Source organism: Zeus faber (assembly GCF_960531495.2).
Source record: "Zeus faber genome assembly, chromosome: 13".
Taxonomy (NCBI): domain Eukaryota; kingdom Metazoa; phylum Chordata; class Actinopteri; order Zeiformes; family Zeidae; genus Zeus; species Zeus faber.
This window is the reverse complement of record NC_137198.1, coordinates 20,836,591-20,851,928: the sequence shown is the minus strand read 5'-3', so window position 1 is coordinate 20,851,928 and position 15,338 is coordinate 20,836,591.

Here is a 15,338-nt window from a genome sequence, read left to right as displayed (position 1 = left end):
TCAAAAAGCTGCATTGCAGGTTGAGAACTTGAACTCCACTTGCAGACTAACTCTGTCCTGGATGCAATGGCTTACAAATACTCTGTGTTGTATGGCCAGCATGCTGACAGCACAGGTTAAAAAAATAAAATAAAAAGGAAAGCTCTAAAACCTGACTGGAATTTCTCGAAGATGTTATTATGACACATAAAAGCCAAAAGCTGGGTTGATACCACCTTCTCTAAAACCTTTGAAAGAAATGGAAGTTTAGAAATGGGCCTAAAACTGTTAAGAACAGAGGGATCAAGGTTTGGTTTATTTAAAAGAGGATGGACCACAGCATATTTAAAAGTTGAACGATACATGCCTTTTTTCAGGGAGCTATTGCTAATAGATAATAAACTGGGTCCAATTGTGTCAACCACCTCTTTAAGAAATGTGGTTGGGATAATAACTAGGCTGGGGGGTGTCCTTGCTTCTTTAACTGCCCTTTGATAATTGTGCATTGTGTTTCCAGATCTCATAAAATACATGTAAACCACTCTTCTTCCATTTCCGTTCCTATCTCCTACAGTCTATATTTAGTTCCTGGGTGGATTCCTTTAGCCAGGGCTGCAATGTTTTATTTGACTTTTTCTCTTTGTATGGGGCCACAGAGTCCAGGACAGTCAGACACATGTCATTAAAATGGGAGATGAACTCCTCTGTGTTAAAATATGGATAAAAGGCAGTCAAATCCAAAGCGGCAGCACTGAAAAGCTCAGAAAACTTGCTTGGTGAAATAGAGTTAAAAACACAGCGGCAGACAGGATTGTTGTGAGTAATAGTAAATTGGGATAAAACCACAATGAATAGAACTTCTTTGTGATCCGACACACAGATATCCTTTGCCTCAATGTTGTCAGGGCTGAGACCACTGCACAGTAGTAAGTTGAGGGTGTGGCCCTTAGAATGTGTAGGTCCTTGTTCTGCTTGAGAGAGGTTAAAAGAACCTCCATAAAATCATTGACAAAAGTCTGGCTGGGAAGGGAGGATCTGAAATGGGAGCACTTTTAAAATCCTTTCTATAGATATATAGATAACAGCAACAGTTTCAGTTTCAAATTTACTGATACACATGTGACTATTCTCTACAACTACAAATGCCACTGTCACAGGTGCTCAGTTGTTTTGATACAATAATACCTTCATACATCACCTGTTCAGAAACATAGGACCCATAAAGAACCTAACCTATAGACAAGCCCAAGTAAGTCAAACAACTTCCTACCCTCATCCCAATTGCTATAAACCTCAGCCTTTTTAATCTCATCCTTACACGCGCATTAAAGACTGTGGAACATAATGTTGTAACATTATGTTCCACAACAAACAAGAAAGGTTGTCTGAGGACGAGCAACATCGGATGATTTAAATCCGCCGGTGCAAGTAGCTAGCATTGTTTCCTGGTTGAATCCTGAGGGATTATGTCTTTGTCTTAGCGATGCTGCTGTGCAGTCACAGAGGGTTAATGAATGTTGCTGCATATGCAAATGTAACATAATTTGCTTTAAAATATGCAGTATTGTCTTTTATTTTTAAAAGAGAGCCTATCCATCAATAATTCCATCTCACAGAGATGTGCAGGAAACCCTCTTCATCAGTTGCCAAAGAAACAAATCTGTTCAAATCTATTGAAACACCTTTAAAGGTCTTTGTATAATGTAAGAGCAGAGTGTTTGCATGGCTACCTTCACTTTTGCAATGGTTCAATCTGCTCTCTCCAACTGTGGCTAATCAATAATACATGCGCTTGTACATCAAGTGATTTTATCTTAAAATAAACTCTTATGCTTCACTGATCTCGTATCCAAACCTTTCGAAGCCTTCATTCTCACCGCCCTCCATTTTCGACATGTTTTGCCCCACTCTCTATTTATTTATCCAATTATGGTAATAAGAGAGTAATATCGTTGGTGCGTAACGTGAAATACTGACGGCTTGTAATTGATCACTAAAGAGGGCTTTCAATCCAATCTTTTTGATATTTGCTTGCAAAATAGCATGCAGTAGATGTGATTGTATGTATGTGGACATCCCATGAAAAATTAATTGACCAATACCCTACAATTATTATTCTTAAGCCAACACACTCAAGAAGATCGAAAACAAACTGGAAAATATTGAAATTCAACACTACTTCAACGTTACTTTTGAGATCAATTAACTGGTCAGAAATGAGGTATATAACATCATTCAATTTGTTTTGAGAAAATATGTGTTTTAGAAAAAATGTATGTTACTTGTAATGTCACTGTATTAATTTATTTTTACAGTAATTTATTAATTTATCCATGTATTTCTTTGAGAACTTTTTTTACATAGAAGAGGGTCACTTTGTTGCTCTTGGTTCTCAATAAGCAATTTCAAAGTCAATAAATCTTCAATACCTATTCATTTTTTTAAGAGAACAAACAACAAGTCTTTATGATGATTTCTATCACATCGCGCTGTATGGTCTCCTGTTAGACTGCGCCAGTAACATGACAATAGGCCCGAATTAAAAACAGGAGGAGGAAAGTCACATTACCAATAGCAAGGATGTATAAGAACAACAACAATAAAAGGCAATAAAGACAGAACAAAGATGCTCAGTGCTGGCTTAGTCACAATTACAAATATTAATGTCTACACTGAGTGCATTGCGAGTGCATGAGATGAACACTTACTATTGGTCCGTTCTGGACTGAACCGGAAAGGAGCTGTAGAATAAGGCAAATACAGGTGAGACTGGAAGACAGTTTGAAACTCCAAAAGGAATATGAAAATGGAACAAATGGAACAAATTTAAAATACGGCAAGCTCAGACGAATCCAGGCGAGAGACGTCATGGAATTTCAAGGAACAGTCACCGCTGCTACAAGAACAGGTAGTAGAAATTGAATAAGAAGTCCACCGGCATGAGCAGGCCTCCCAACTGTCCCAGACCCGCAGGGATGATCTCTGGACAGGCCTGATGAAATTTTGTATTGTTTAACTGTAAATTGATGATTTTCCTTGCAGACACAATTAAAAGAAATAGATACAACTTTGCTCTATAGATAAATTGCTCTTTGCTCATACCCTGGAATGACCTCACGCACATAAAATGGGTGACTAAGAAAGACATAGCCTTAATGATTTCAATAACGTATCAGGAAGTAAACGTATGAGGCGTTCAAGAGTGGTGGTTGTTTTCTATGGGGTGCGTGGGAAAAATGCTCCGGTTTTCCAAGGCTTATACATTTGCCCCATTGGACTGCATGGAAGCACATTAAGAAGTTGCAGCTGAGTGGTAAGTTTATCAATAGTAAAGTGTTTACAGTTATATATGATGGGACCCAACATTTTAAGGCCTGGGTTGGGAGGCCAGGCAAACCAATCCTTTAAGGGTTACCGACCAGTGAGTAAAATCAACATAGTTTCAAATTCTAGAGATGAACAGAGATGATGCCATGGCATCATCTCTGATGCCATGGCATCAGAGATGATGCCATGGCATCATCTCTGATGCCATGGCAGGTGGAATTGCCCCAGCACGGTATTGTGCTACAGTTGAGAACATCAAAGCTTTCAAACAAGTGAAATATATATACAGATGTATATAATTCTATGCGCTTTCAACACCAGAGACTATTGTCAGAGGTAAGAGGCGACTGTTACCTTGTTGAGTTTGAGCCTTCCATCTGGAGCACTCAGCCTCTGAAACGCTGAGATAGCATGGAAGATCGCCGGGCGTATAAGAAAGACTTTGCTCGAATGCTGCTTTTTTTTTTTTACTGTTATTACTGACAAAAAAAAACATTTCAGTGTGTTGTTTTCATATATTCCAACCCATGTTACCACTCCCACAACGCTCTGAAGCTGTAAAAAAAAAGTTGACAGCACAATGCCACAACAAATGAATTCCTGAAAACACAGTTCATTAGCATACAGACTGGAAGGAAAGCATTGGCAGTGAGAGCCGCTTGCTGCTTGGCGGAGAAAATATTTTAATGACTTATCAACCTTACAAAGCTGTCAGAATGGCCATTTCCGTGAAGCTAATGGTGGGGTAGAACAACGAGACTTCGTTCAAAGTGCAAAAAAGCTAACAAAATAGCAGTGTAAAGACACAGCAGATCAGAGGTAGAGACAAACAGGTACAGTATCACCTAACATTCCTGGGCTTGAAATGTAAAAATACAGTATGTGAAATATGAGCTGCCGTTATGATTGGATTATTTTAACTAATTGATTCGATTAGCTGCTCAACAATGCAAAAAAAAAAAACCGCAGGAGAGAACACCAATGCCAAAGGGATACTCCAATTTCTGGACATATTTGCAAGACAAGAAAATCAATTCTAATTTCACCCCTGTTTTTCCTTAAAATTATATCTAACTGTAGCTACATTCTGGAATGTTTATAATTGATTGATTTTATTGATATTCTTTCAGTAATTTTAATGCATTATATATATTTTGTTATCAACACTCTTTTATTGAATTTACAGTCGCACTCAAGGTTAGCAAATCCACAAATTGCAGAATCTTGTCGGTAACTACAAACACATTTACGGATATCCCACCGTTGGTTCATGTGCCACGCCTACTTGAACATGCATGAATCTTTACATGCGGTGCATCTTATATACACATGAAAAACACAGGGACACAAAACGGATATCACAATTTAGAAAACCATTAAGAGTCGCACGGCGACATGGAAAAGCATCGATCACTCATCGATCACATCATCCTCAGGCACATGGAAATAGAGCATTTGAGCTGACGAACTAGTAGTAGCCAATTCAAAATTGGATGCACTACAACACACACACACACACACGAAAAGCACACACAGAGATGTTACGCCTAAATGCACAAAGTTCCAGTGACAGAAAGCGACCGTTGAGAAGCTCCTGGAGGCCACGTTGTCACTGGTGATAGATCACTTAAAGCATTGGCAGCATCGTGTGTGTGTGTGTGTGTGTGTGTGTGTGTGTGTGTGTGTGTGTGTGTGTGTGTGTGTGTGTGTGTGTGTGTGTGTGTGTGTGTGTGTGTGTGTGTGTGTGTGTGTGTGTGTGTGTGAGTGTGTGTGTGTGTGTGTGTTATACATAGATGGGAGCGGACACAGCCTAATAGACTCGCCTGGTCAGACTCAGAAACATGCGGTAACGTAAGTGGCGGTGAAAGATGAGAAATACAGACGGAGCAACAGATGGACAGAGGGATGAAGGGGCTCAGACATAGGCGGATGGAGAGAAGAGACGAATTAAGAAGGGAAGCCACATGAATGGATGGGAAACAGGCATGACAGTCGACAACATACAGCTATGTAGAGATGTATTTGTCATAACGTCATCCTCCATATTAATGTATTCCTATCTATTTTGGATAAGCAGTATATGCGTGTCCTCGTCACACTCGCACTTGTACTTGTCAACCTGAATCAGCTATGCTCACTGATGCGAATCAATAATACACAGACACCCTACTGTTGGTCTCTCTCACACACACTATTTCCAGTTTATGCCTACAGTATATTGCAGTGTAACAGCAGTTTACATTGAAAACAATGACCAATAATATGTATATAAGTATATCTATATACTTATATATCTTTATAGCTATATCAATATAGAGATAATAGTTAATAAGAGATAATGGATAAGTAATAGAATAAAAGTAGAGAATTGCCATTGCTAAATTGAACTACAAACCAAAATTGTTCTGATTCTGATTCTTCTAATAATGATATTGCCAATATACAATAAACCTAAAATGAACAAAAAATAGTATAGAAACAAGCAATGACAAGAAAAAAAATACAATTCTAAAATTAACAATAAATGACGCAAATAAACCAATAAATAAGCAAGACAATTTGGGAATATACAATAAACCTAAAAACTGGAAATATAAACCAAAATGTAAAAGATAAACAAGAAAATTGTAGCTATATATACATATAAATACAACCATTTTCAACCCTCATTGATGTATTGATGTATTTGCACTCTTTGTAACCCGTCCAATTTCAATGTCTTTTGACTGGCTAGAGTGTTTCCACTTGGGAATTGACACTCCAAATTGCTCTAATTTATTAGTTAGGGAAATTGCTTTGCATCACGGAGGGAAAATTGCGTTGTTGACTTATTTTGTCATGCATCCATTCCTCTCCCTTGCAAAATGCCGTAGATAATAGCAATCACTTGTTTGATTGGCTGATAACTGCTGCACACAAATTTAATATAGAAACACAGGCTGTAACACACATCTTAGCAACAACGGGAAAAAACATATCTAGGGCAGAGGAGTCTATGAAAACACCTCATATTGTAGTAGAAGATCTCTTAAAATCTGTGTTGTGACTGTTAACCTCAGGGAATTGCTCAAATTTGCTAAAAAAAAAAAAAAAAAGCTTTTGCCATTATGATAGTTTCTTTGAAGCCATCCTAGTCTTAAGAATTAATATATTTCATTGATCATTGATATTCGTTAAAAATAAGTTAGGCACCTTTAACATTATTATAGTTGCTTGTTAGAAGTGTCTGTTGACATTTTGAATACCCAGCTTGGCCAGATTGTAAGGTTTTTACTACCTGGAAGAAAAAGTACTGTTAGTGTAGTTCATGTCGTTCACTAAATAAATTTTGTGCTGTGTTAGAAATTTGGTATTTGACTGACTGAAACTGAACCCTTTGACCAGATGGCAGTTGTGGGAAAATACGGTGGCTGGGCGTGTGAGCTATTACCTGTGATCTTCAACCCGATCACCTTTTGGGAACCCAGATTGGTAAAAGGCCCTGGACAGCAGGTAAGGTTGTATCCGGCGACCATCTCCAGTGATGGAATGATGTGATAGGGTTTGCATTTTTCACCCTCCGGGAGAGGCAGCCAAGCAGACAGTGATGGATGAGGTTCAGCTGGGGCTGTATATAACTGGCCCTGAGATTGTGGGCCCTTGTGTGTATTGTGTATACCTGAGTCTGTTTTGTGGGATCGTGTTTTAATTGCCGCTGGTGTGTGGAGAAAGCAGTGGAAAGCTCAGCAGCTCTGCAGTTGAACACATGCACTACAGCCACACATTGCTGCAAAATCGCTCCAAGAACTTTGAACCCATTTTCCAAGTTCCAAGTTTGTACCCCCACACATACAGTAGATTGAAAAGCTACCACAAGTTCAAGACACAGGCAAAGAGAAATCTGACCGGATAAAACGAATATGCCTTTCCCACTGCACCAAAAACCCAGTAACACCTAACATTTGTCACCAGCAGGAATGGAAAAGCCTGGGACTCAGTCCCGGGTCAAATGACCCCGCAATAGACCCGGGTTTTAATCGGCTCCACCTCCGATCGGCTCTGATGTGAACAGGACACCTGGGTCAACACGCTACTTTTGACGCCTGAGCAGCGCGATGCGACGCGTGTTGAAATTCTGGCACATAAATAGACAGAAATATCTGTGTATCATTCCATCATTTCTTATCCCATTTTAAATCCAAAATCCGAAGTTTTTGACTTTTTTTCACATGTGAGACAGTAAAATGTTGTGAGTGTGGGGATCGCTCAGTGCGGACCACAGCGGAGAACCGAAGAACCGGGACCGAAGGATAATCTGGCATGGAGTGTCCGTGTGCGGGTGCTCACCGGCAGCCGGTGATCCATGCTGCTTCTTCTGTAGTGTTGGGTGGTTAATAAACGATCCGAACAGCTCAAAATAGTTTTTTTCAAGTTTTACAGTTTTATGTCTTTTTTTTTGTGTGTGTGCTGTCTCCTCTACTGTTTTGTTCCCAATCACACGAGAGCCATGACACGGCGATTTTCAGACGTGTTCATGACATTGAATGTGACACACCATAAAAGAACCATAGAACCAGAGAACAAGCAGATGAGATCTTACGGAGAAATGGATCAACTACAGGTTCCAAAGAGCAGCTGCATTGTGATTATATCCTCCAATCACTGAACCAATCCAAATCCACAGCGGTAGAGTAAAGTTTGATGTCTCTAAATGACCCAATTTACCATCAATAATCTTTGATTCTGACCACAGATCTTGTGCTGCTAGGCAGGAATCATATAAGGAAGGAAGAAGCAAGAGCCATTGATTTCATGGCTTGGCTCATGATTTTGCTTTTAGTACCAGTCGATAAGAATACTCACACATTGTGAAAACATTTTGAGTACCAGTACTCCTCATGTGTTCTCTAATAGGCCAGAGACAGCCCCCTGAGGTGCTCCATCACTGATGTACCACGCCCAACGGGACATACTTCTTCCTCATTCGTCTATGAAGATAGACTTATTCCACGAAGACATAGAGTCAGACTCCCAAAGACGGGTGAGCTAGGATGAGTGTGTTGAATCCAGAATCCACGATCCTTGACGGATTTGACAGATTTGTTGAACTCTGTTGGCAAACGGACCACTGGCTCAATGTAATGGGCAGCAGTGACCTTCAAATTACTATACCCTAAAAAGTCTTTGTCACCCCGGTGTTCAGAGTAGTGATTCGAGACTCGCAAATGTTTTGTTTGTAGCGAAATAATCTTTAAAATGACTCAGAGTTCGAAATCACTCTGGCAGATAATGACTGAGAACTAAATTCAAGGCCAAGGGCAAAATAGGCCAAGTCATTTCATGTAATTCATAGTGTATGTGACTTATTTACACTTTGCATTCCAACAAAATAAATAATTGTGACAGAATTATTTAATTACTCTCAGAATTCCACTCAGAGCTGAACCAACTTATTCTGACTCATTGTTCACAGAAAGTCCTCCTTGGCTCGCCATGCGTTACACCAACTTAACTAAATATATGAAAAGTCGGAAAATCGAATAGTCTGATCTTTCCTCAATAGTTCAGAGCAACCGGTCTGTTAAGTTATCATATTCTAGGGCTCTCTGCCCTGGTGGCAATGTATTAATTACTTAATTAGCTGAATTATGCTCAACATTTTATCTTAACCTCAAACGCAGAAACATGGGGATAAAGTCTCTCTCTTACCATCAATTTCTTCTGCGCCTGGTCCCGCCCTGAAATTTGTCATTATAATAAACCGCCCAGTCAGAGGCTTTATCGTGTATGTAGTAATGTTAACATATAAAAAAAAAAACCACATTGCTCGACACTCGCACGCACGCCTTGTCTGAGGTGTCTAGAGAGCGCCTAACAGGTTTTTATTGATGATGACATTAGAGCTCGGATGAGATGCAGGAGGGAGATAGAGAAGAGGGATGACCGGGGTGGGGGGAGAGAGAGGGAGACGAAGCTGGGAAAATAAAAGCGTGCCGACCGAGGAGCGGCACTCTCATTGGCCTCAGTGTCACTCTACCCATTCCCCCATTCTTGTCAGAATTTGGCTTATTGTGAAACACTTGCATTTGAACTTGTATGAGTTTTGGGTCAAGGTTGGCCAAAAAATGTCTTTGGTCCAAATTATCTCTCAGCTGATAGAAAGGGATGTTGAAAGAATGTGTATGTGAATAAAATGGAGGAATGTTAAGCTTAAAGGACATAATGTCCTTTAAGCTTAACATCGATGCCATTACATGACTATCTTGGACAAACAAGGAACCAAGAACAAACCATCTCCCATCGTTGGGATCAAGGATCGATGTCCTCTATGAAACCAATTATCTTCACACAGCACATTGGACATTGGGATTTTCAACCACCCCTTGTATGTTTTTGAGGTATTTCGCTTTCTCTCCCTCCCTCCTCGCATCTGTTGTCTGTGTCACTCATCAGCACGGAATCCCGTTGGTAACTTTGTTTTTTCGCTCACTGCTGGAGCGGCTGGATGAAGCAAAATGCTAAGCGTCCTCATTGATTCATCAGGCTGCCACCGTATGGAGATATGATAATCTTTATTCTTCTTCTCCTTTTCCAGACCTGTCTGCGTGAAATTCTGTTTGGTTCTGCTCGGGGAGGGGAGTTGGGGTTTGCAACCTTGTTGATTTTGATTTACGATAAATGCTCCCTACCTGCCACATATAATGCAGTGCTGTAAGTATTTCTACACATAAGAGGCACATACACAAAAGTGCACAAACACACAAAAGTGCACAGACAAGGTAGTGCAAGCGTGGGCAACAACATTTGGCGCTATTTTCCGATTTTCAAGTATTATGAGGACATTATTATGAGGATATATTTTCCTTTTAAAATCTGTGTGTATTCAGCTGTGTTGTCCTTCTAACCCATATATGAACACACACACACACACACACACACACACACACACACACACACGCACGCATGCACACATGCACAAACACACACACAGACACACACACACAGAAAGAAAGAAAGAAAGAAAGAAAGAAAGAAGGGAGAGACTGAGGGGTGAACATGATGACGACAAGAGAGAGAGAGGATCAAGACAAAGTTTGGCGGTGCAGGACGGAGGAGGAGGAGGTGGTGTGGATGACAATGAATGACAGCAATGCGAGGAGAGAGAGGAGAATGGAGGATGGAGGATGGGTGAACGATGGAGGGGGGTCCAGGGGACGTGTGGACTGAATCTGTTTGTCAACTCCGCCAAAAACATTGTTATTAGTCCCACGACCCCTCCCTCCAACCCATCCCCGCCCCCTGCAGGCTAACATCTGTTTTTTTCTTTCTTTTCATTATTGTCACAAGCTCTTGAATCATTTAAACGTTTGTTATTTTTCAGTGCAGCCGCCTTTGATGTTGTTTCCTCCTGCTCTTCCGCCTTTGTCGCCATTGAGAAAACTTCTGGTTCATGAAGAGTTCAGCGCATCAGTTTGCGATGTCTATTTGTGAGCGCCTGTGTTTGGGAAGGTTAGATATTAAAGTATGGATTGTGAATGTGTGATAATATTTGATGTGTGACGCCCCCAAAAGGGACGATTAGTCAAAGAAAAAAAAGACGTCCTGTGTTATTTACGGTTCTGTATTCCACTGCAAGACACTCTTTTCACCAAGATTCAAGGACACAGAAATTTGTCTATTTGCAGAAAGTGAGGACCGAGTTGAACCTACTAGACTAGTGAGGACCACCATTAATGCTCTATTTAGAGGCAAGCAGTTATTTCTTGGGGTGGTGTGATTTGAGCAGCCACACCTGTCTTGGGTCTAATAAATCGTTCCCGGGTTGTCTCTGGCATCAGAGGTGGCTGTACACCAGTTGCACTTCAGAGCAATCGATGAGCACGGGTTAAATCCCCCATCCCCACACATTGGAGGGGTGTGTGTGACATCTTGTCAATAAACCGATTTGTCCTTAACCATCATCTCCGTGTCTCTATTGGCGAGCCCCTGTAAAAGCTACTTACGTGGCATGAGGCAGGTGAACTGTTAGAGAATTGTTTTGTAGTCTTGCATCACTACCTTCGGACACCTTTGGTTCCTTGTAACACAAAAGTTAAAAAAAACAATTATATAACTAGTATAGCGAGGACATTTTAGTTGCTAGACAGACTAAATTGTACACAGAATGGGTAACTCTAGCATGGGTTTTGCTCGCATTTGTCAAGCATTGATGCACACGTTTATTTTTACTCTTTAACTCTCTCTCTCTCACGCACATACACACATTCTTGTATTTGCACCAAAGTGAGGAACAGGTAAATCGATTGGATTAGTCTGGAACAGCACTTCTGCTCAACTTACAGCAATCAGTTATGCTTTTTTGGTACTAGCTGGTCCCTTAACCCCTGTGGGCAATTTTAGTGGCTTCTAGTTATTAGTACATAACTAGTCTACTGAGGACATTTTAGGACAATAAATTGCACACAGTATGGACAACTCCAGGACATACTTCACTCTTACTTCTGCAGAGGTTAAATCTCTACAGATTTGGAGCTACACTTTTGGACATGGAAACTGATATACTCCAGGGTATCTGTGTGTGTGTGTGTGTGTGTGTGTGTGTGTGTGTGTGTGTGTGTGTGTGTGTGTGTGTGTGTGTGTGTGTGTGTGTGTGTGTGTGTGTGTGTGTGTGTGTGTGTGTGTGTGTGTGTGTGTGGAGGAAAAGCAGCTAGGGTGAACATGCCTGCGTCCTGGTTTCGGGTTAAAAGTCTTGCTCTTGTGTTCTTGAGGCACGATATTGATTTTTTATTTTTTTTTGTGCTTGAGGATTGTGTTCAAGGAGCGGCTGCGGTCAAACAAAGAAAGTTGGAAAAAAAAAAAAGTTTCTTTGGCCTAAATCGAACTGTCAAATTTAACAAAAACAACCCTGAAATTTGAAATGACAATTAACTGCATAACCGCTTACCACCAGAACATTTAAATTTATCTTGGCTTTAGGGACAACACATTTAAAAGGTATTCTCCAAATTGGCAGATCAGATTATGAAAGAATATTAAGTCACATTTCACAGTTACTGAGCTGGTTGTTTTGAAGATTAGAAGCTAACAAAATATCTGCTTTGGCATTGAATATTATAGTGTTTCACTTTGTCAGGTAGGATGAATGGATTAAAGATTTAGACTATCAGAGTGTTCCCTGCAAGTTAACAACTGGTTCGCACAGACTCCAGCATGCGGATTGAAAACATATTTCAACATTCACACTGTGTAAAATCTTCAGCAGTACAATACTGTTAGATAATGGCGTTTTGATGCTGCTACCGTCGCATTTTGCAACACAAAGGCTTTAAAACTTAAATTTTCTACACACACAAATGAACCCCCAGACACATGCACCTTCAGGGTTGTACAGTAGTGCTCGAGTATGAAAGTCAATTTCGTGATCAATTAAAATAATTTCAGGCATGAATAATACACTAAATAATGAATTAAATCAAATAACAAAATAAATGTGATAAATAATTCATAAACAAAACATGATTAAATAAATAAAAACATATACATGAAATATTTATACATTAAAATGTATTTTACAAAAATGAGCACAGGTTAGGAAAATTATAATAATAAAGAAAAAAAATTTGCGACAGCACCATACATGAAAAAATCCAAACCCACGCAAACGAAAGCCGCCCGAAAGGAAACCACAGAAAACCCAACATGGCTGTGGTTCTGCATTTGGTCCTCAAGTGCATTTCACACACAAGCAGAAAAATGATCAGATTCACACAGTTTGTCTCCAGTGCTGCATTATTAATAACAGTCCCCATATCCACGACTGAATTATTAACCACAATTTGTACTGGGAAGAGCACTGTGTGTGCGTGTGTGTGTGTGTGTGTGCGGGTGTGTGTGTATGTGTTTGTGTGTGCATAAGATACTCCATTGGACAGAGAGAGAAAAGCAACTTTTTTTTTCTTTTGCAGAGAAAGACAGAAAGGGGAGATAGATGAGGGGGGGCCGAGGGGAGAGAGAGCTAGGGGGGGGGGGGGGAGATGGAGGGAGAAAGAGAGGGGGTAGAGGTAGACAGAGAGAGCGGGGGAGGGGAGCTAGAGATAAGGGGGGGTAAGAGGGAGCGGGGGAGAGAGATATATAAGGGAGGGGCAAGCGAGGGGGGGGGGGGGTAAAGAGAGTTTAAGACCGAGAGGGGGAGTAACTGAGAGGGAGCAAGAGGGAGAGAGATGGAATGAGAGGAGGATGGATGGATGGATGGAGACGGAGAGAGGGGAGAGGGAGAGAGAGGGGAGGAAGAGAAGAGGGATAGACAGGTAGATGGGGAGGAGGCAGAGAAAAGGGGAAAAGAGAGGGGGGCGACAGGGACAGAGCAACTCTCTACCTTCATGAAATAAAAAAAAAAAATTGTGTGCATGTGATAGACAAGACTACACACACACACACACACACAAACACACCAAAACACACATGCACACACACACACACACACGCACACACAGCTGCTGGCAGAACGAGTGGATGCTTCATTATTTAGGTGTGGAGCCGCTCTATCCTCCCAGTTTCCCTGGATGAATCAGCCGGGGTGCTAACTCCGGTTAGCTTCCCGGGTTCGATGCTAGATCGTTTCGAAATGGATGCCAGTGTGCGGAGAGAGAAAAAAAGAAAAGAAAAATGTTGATTATAATGCACTCAGCAAATGTAACTTCACACAACGTTCTCAAGCGATTCTGTCAATGCCGGATCAATTTCACAGACTCCGACGCCAGGTTTGACTCACAATAATTGGAAAAAAAAAGATGAAATTGTTCTTTAACATCAGCGTTAGAACTTCAATAGTGACCAGTGACAACTCAAGAACAATACGTTTGTCGCGAACAAGTGTTTTAACTGACTCAGCAGTCTGGAGTCTCACCGGCAAAAAAGTCATTGATTTGTTTCGTTTATGACTCGGTAACAAGCTCCCACCAACAAGCTGATGATGACGCTGCATACAAACTTTAACCGACTTCTTGCCCTCACAACGCGTTGTGGGACATGCTTGCTCTTGTATTGCGTTTTTCTGTAGAGCTCGATTGGGGAGTTGAATATAGTAAGATGGACGCGAGAACTGAAATGGGGGCAAAGTTTCCGAGAGGATCGTAAACGGAAGATTTTCCCGGACGGTAGAGCAAGTACCTCCCCTCAATAACCGATTATGCTAACTCGGGTATTTCAGTAATCGCATTCGATTCAAGATTCAAGATTCAAGAGGTTTATTTGTCACATACATACACTTTCATATATATATGCAGTGAAATGTCTTTGTGATGCACCCAGAGATTATGCAAAATAGTTACTAAACCGAACATAATAACTAACCAAATTTCTACCTAGCTAACTAACTGAAACGTAATGCAGTAAGTGAATAGAATAATATAAATTAAATTAAATTAAAATAAAATAAGACTCAAAATGATACAGAGTGGGGGTACAAAATAGAAGGGAATTGAGCCTCCACCGCCCTGGTATATACCTTGGACCCCGAGGAATAAGCGATCATTAAGGAAGGAAGATATGGCATAACAGAAGTGCTGAGGAACAAATCATGGAGGTGTCGTCTCTGGAGAGACTCGAGACAGGAAGAAAGTAGGAAGAAGGAGCCAGTTCCTGTGAAAGACAGCGCACCAGAATCAGCACCAAGTAAAAGCGCTGATAAGCCCAAGAAGAAAGAGATCGGCAAGAAAAGGCCAAAGACCAGGGCTCAGACAAGGGAAGAAAGGGATAAAAAGAATAAAGCATCTGCTGGGACCAGCGGAGGAGGAGGAGACCAGCTACCACCAAAGTTGACACAAGAACCTGAGGCAGTGAAGAGTGGCACACCAGGATGGATTGAAGGATTAGAGGACATTTCCCCGGCAAAATCTCCCCTCCAAGTAAAGGAGGTGGAAGAGAGAAGTGGCGAAGCCCTTTCAGGCCTATGTAAAGAGCTGCGGTAGGAGATGGAGAGTACTGGATTGGGAGCTACCAGACCAGCTGATGGACTTGCCCATACTTGGGGAGGTAGAAGAAGAGGACAGATG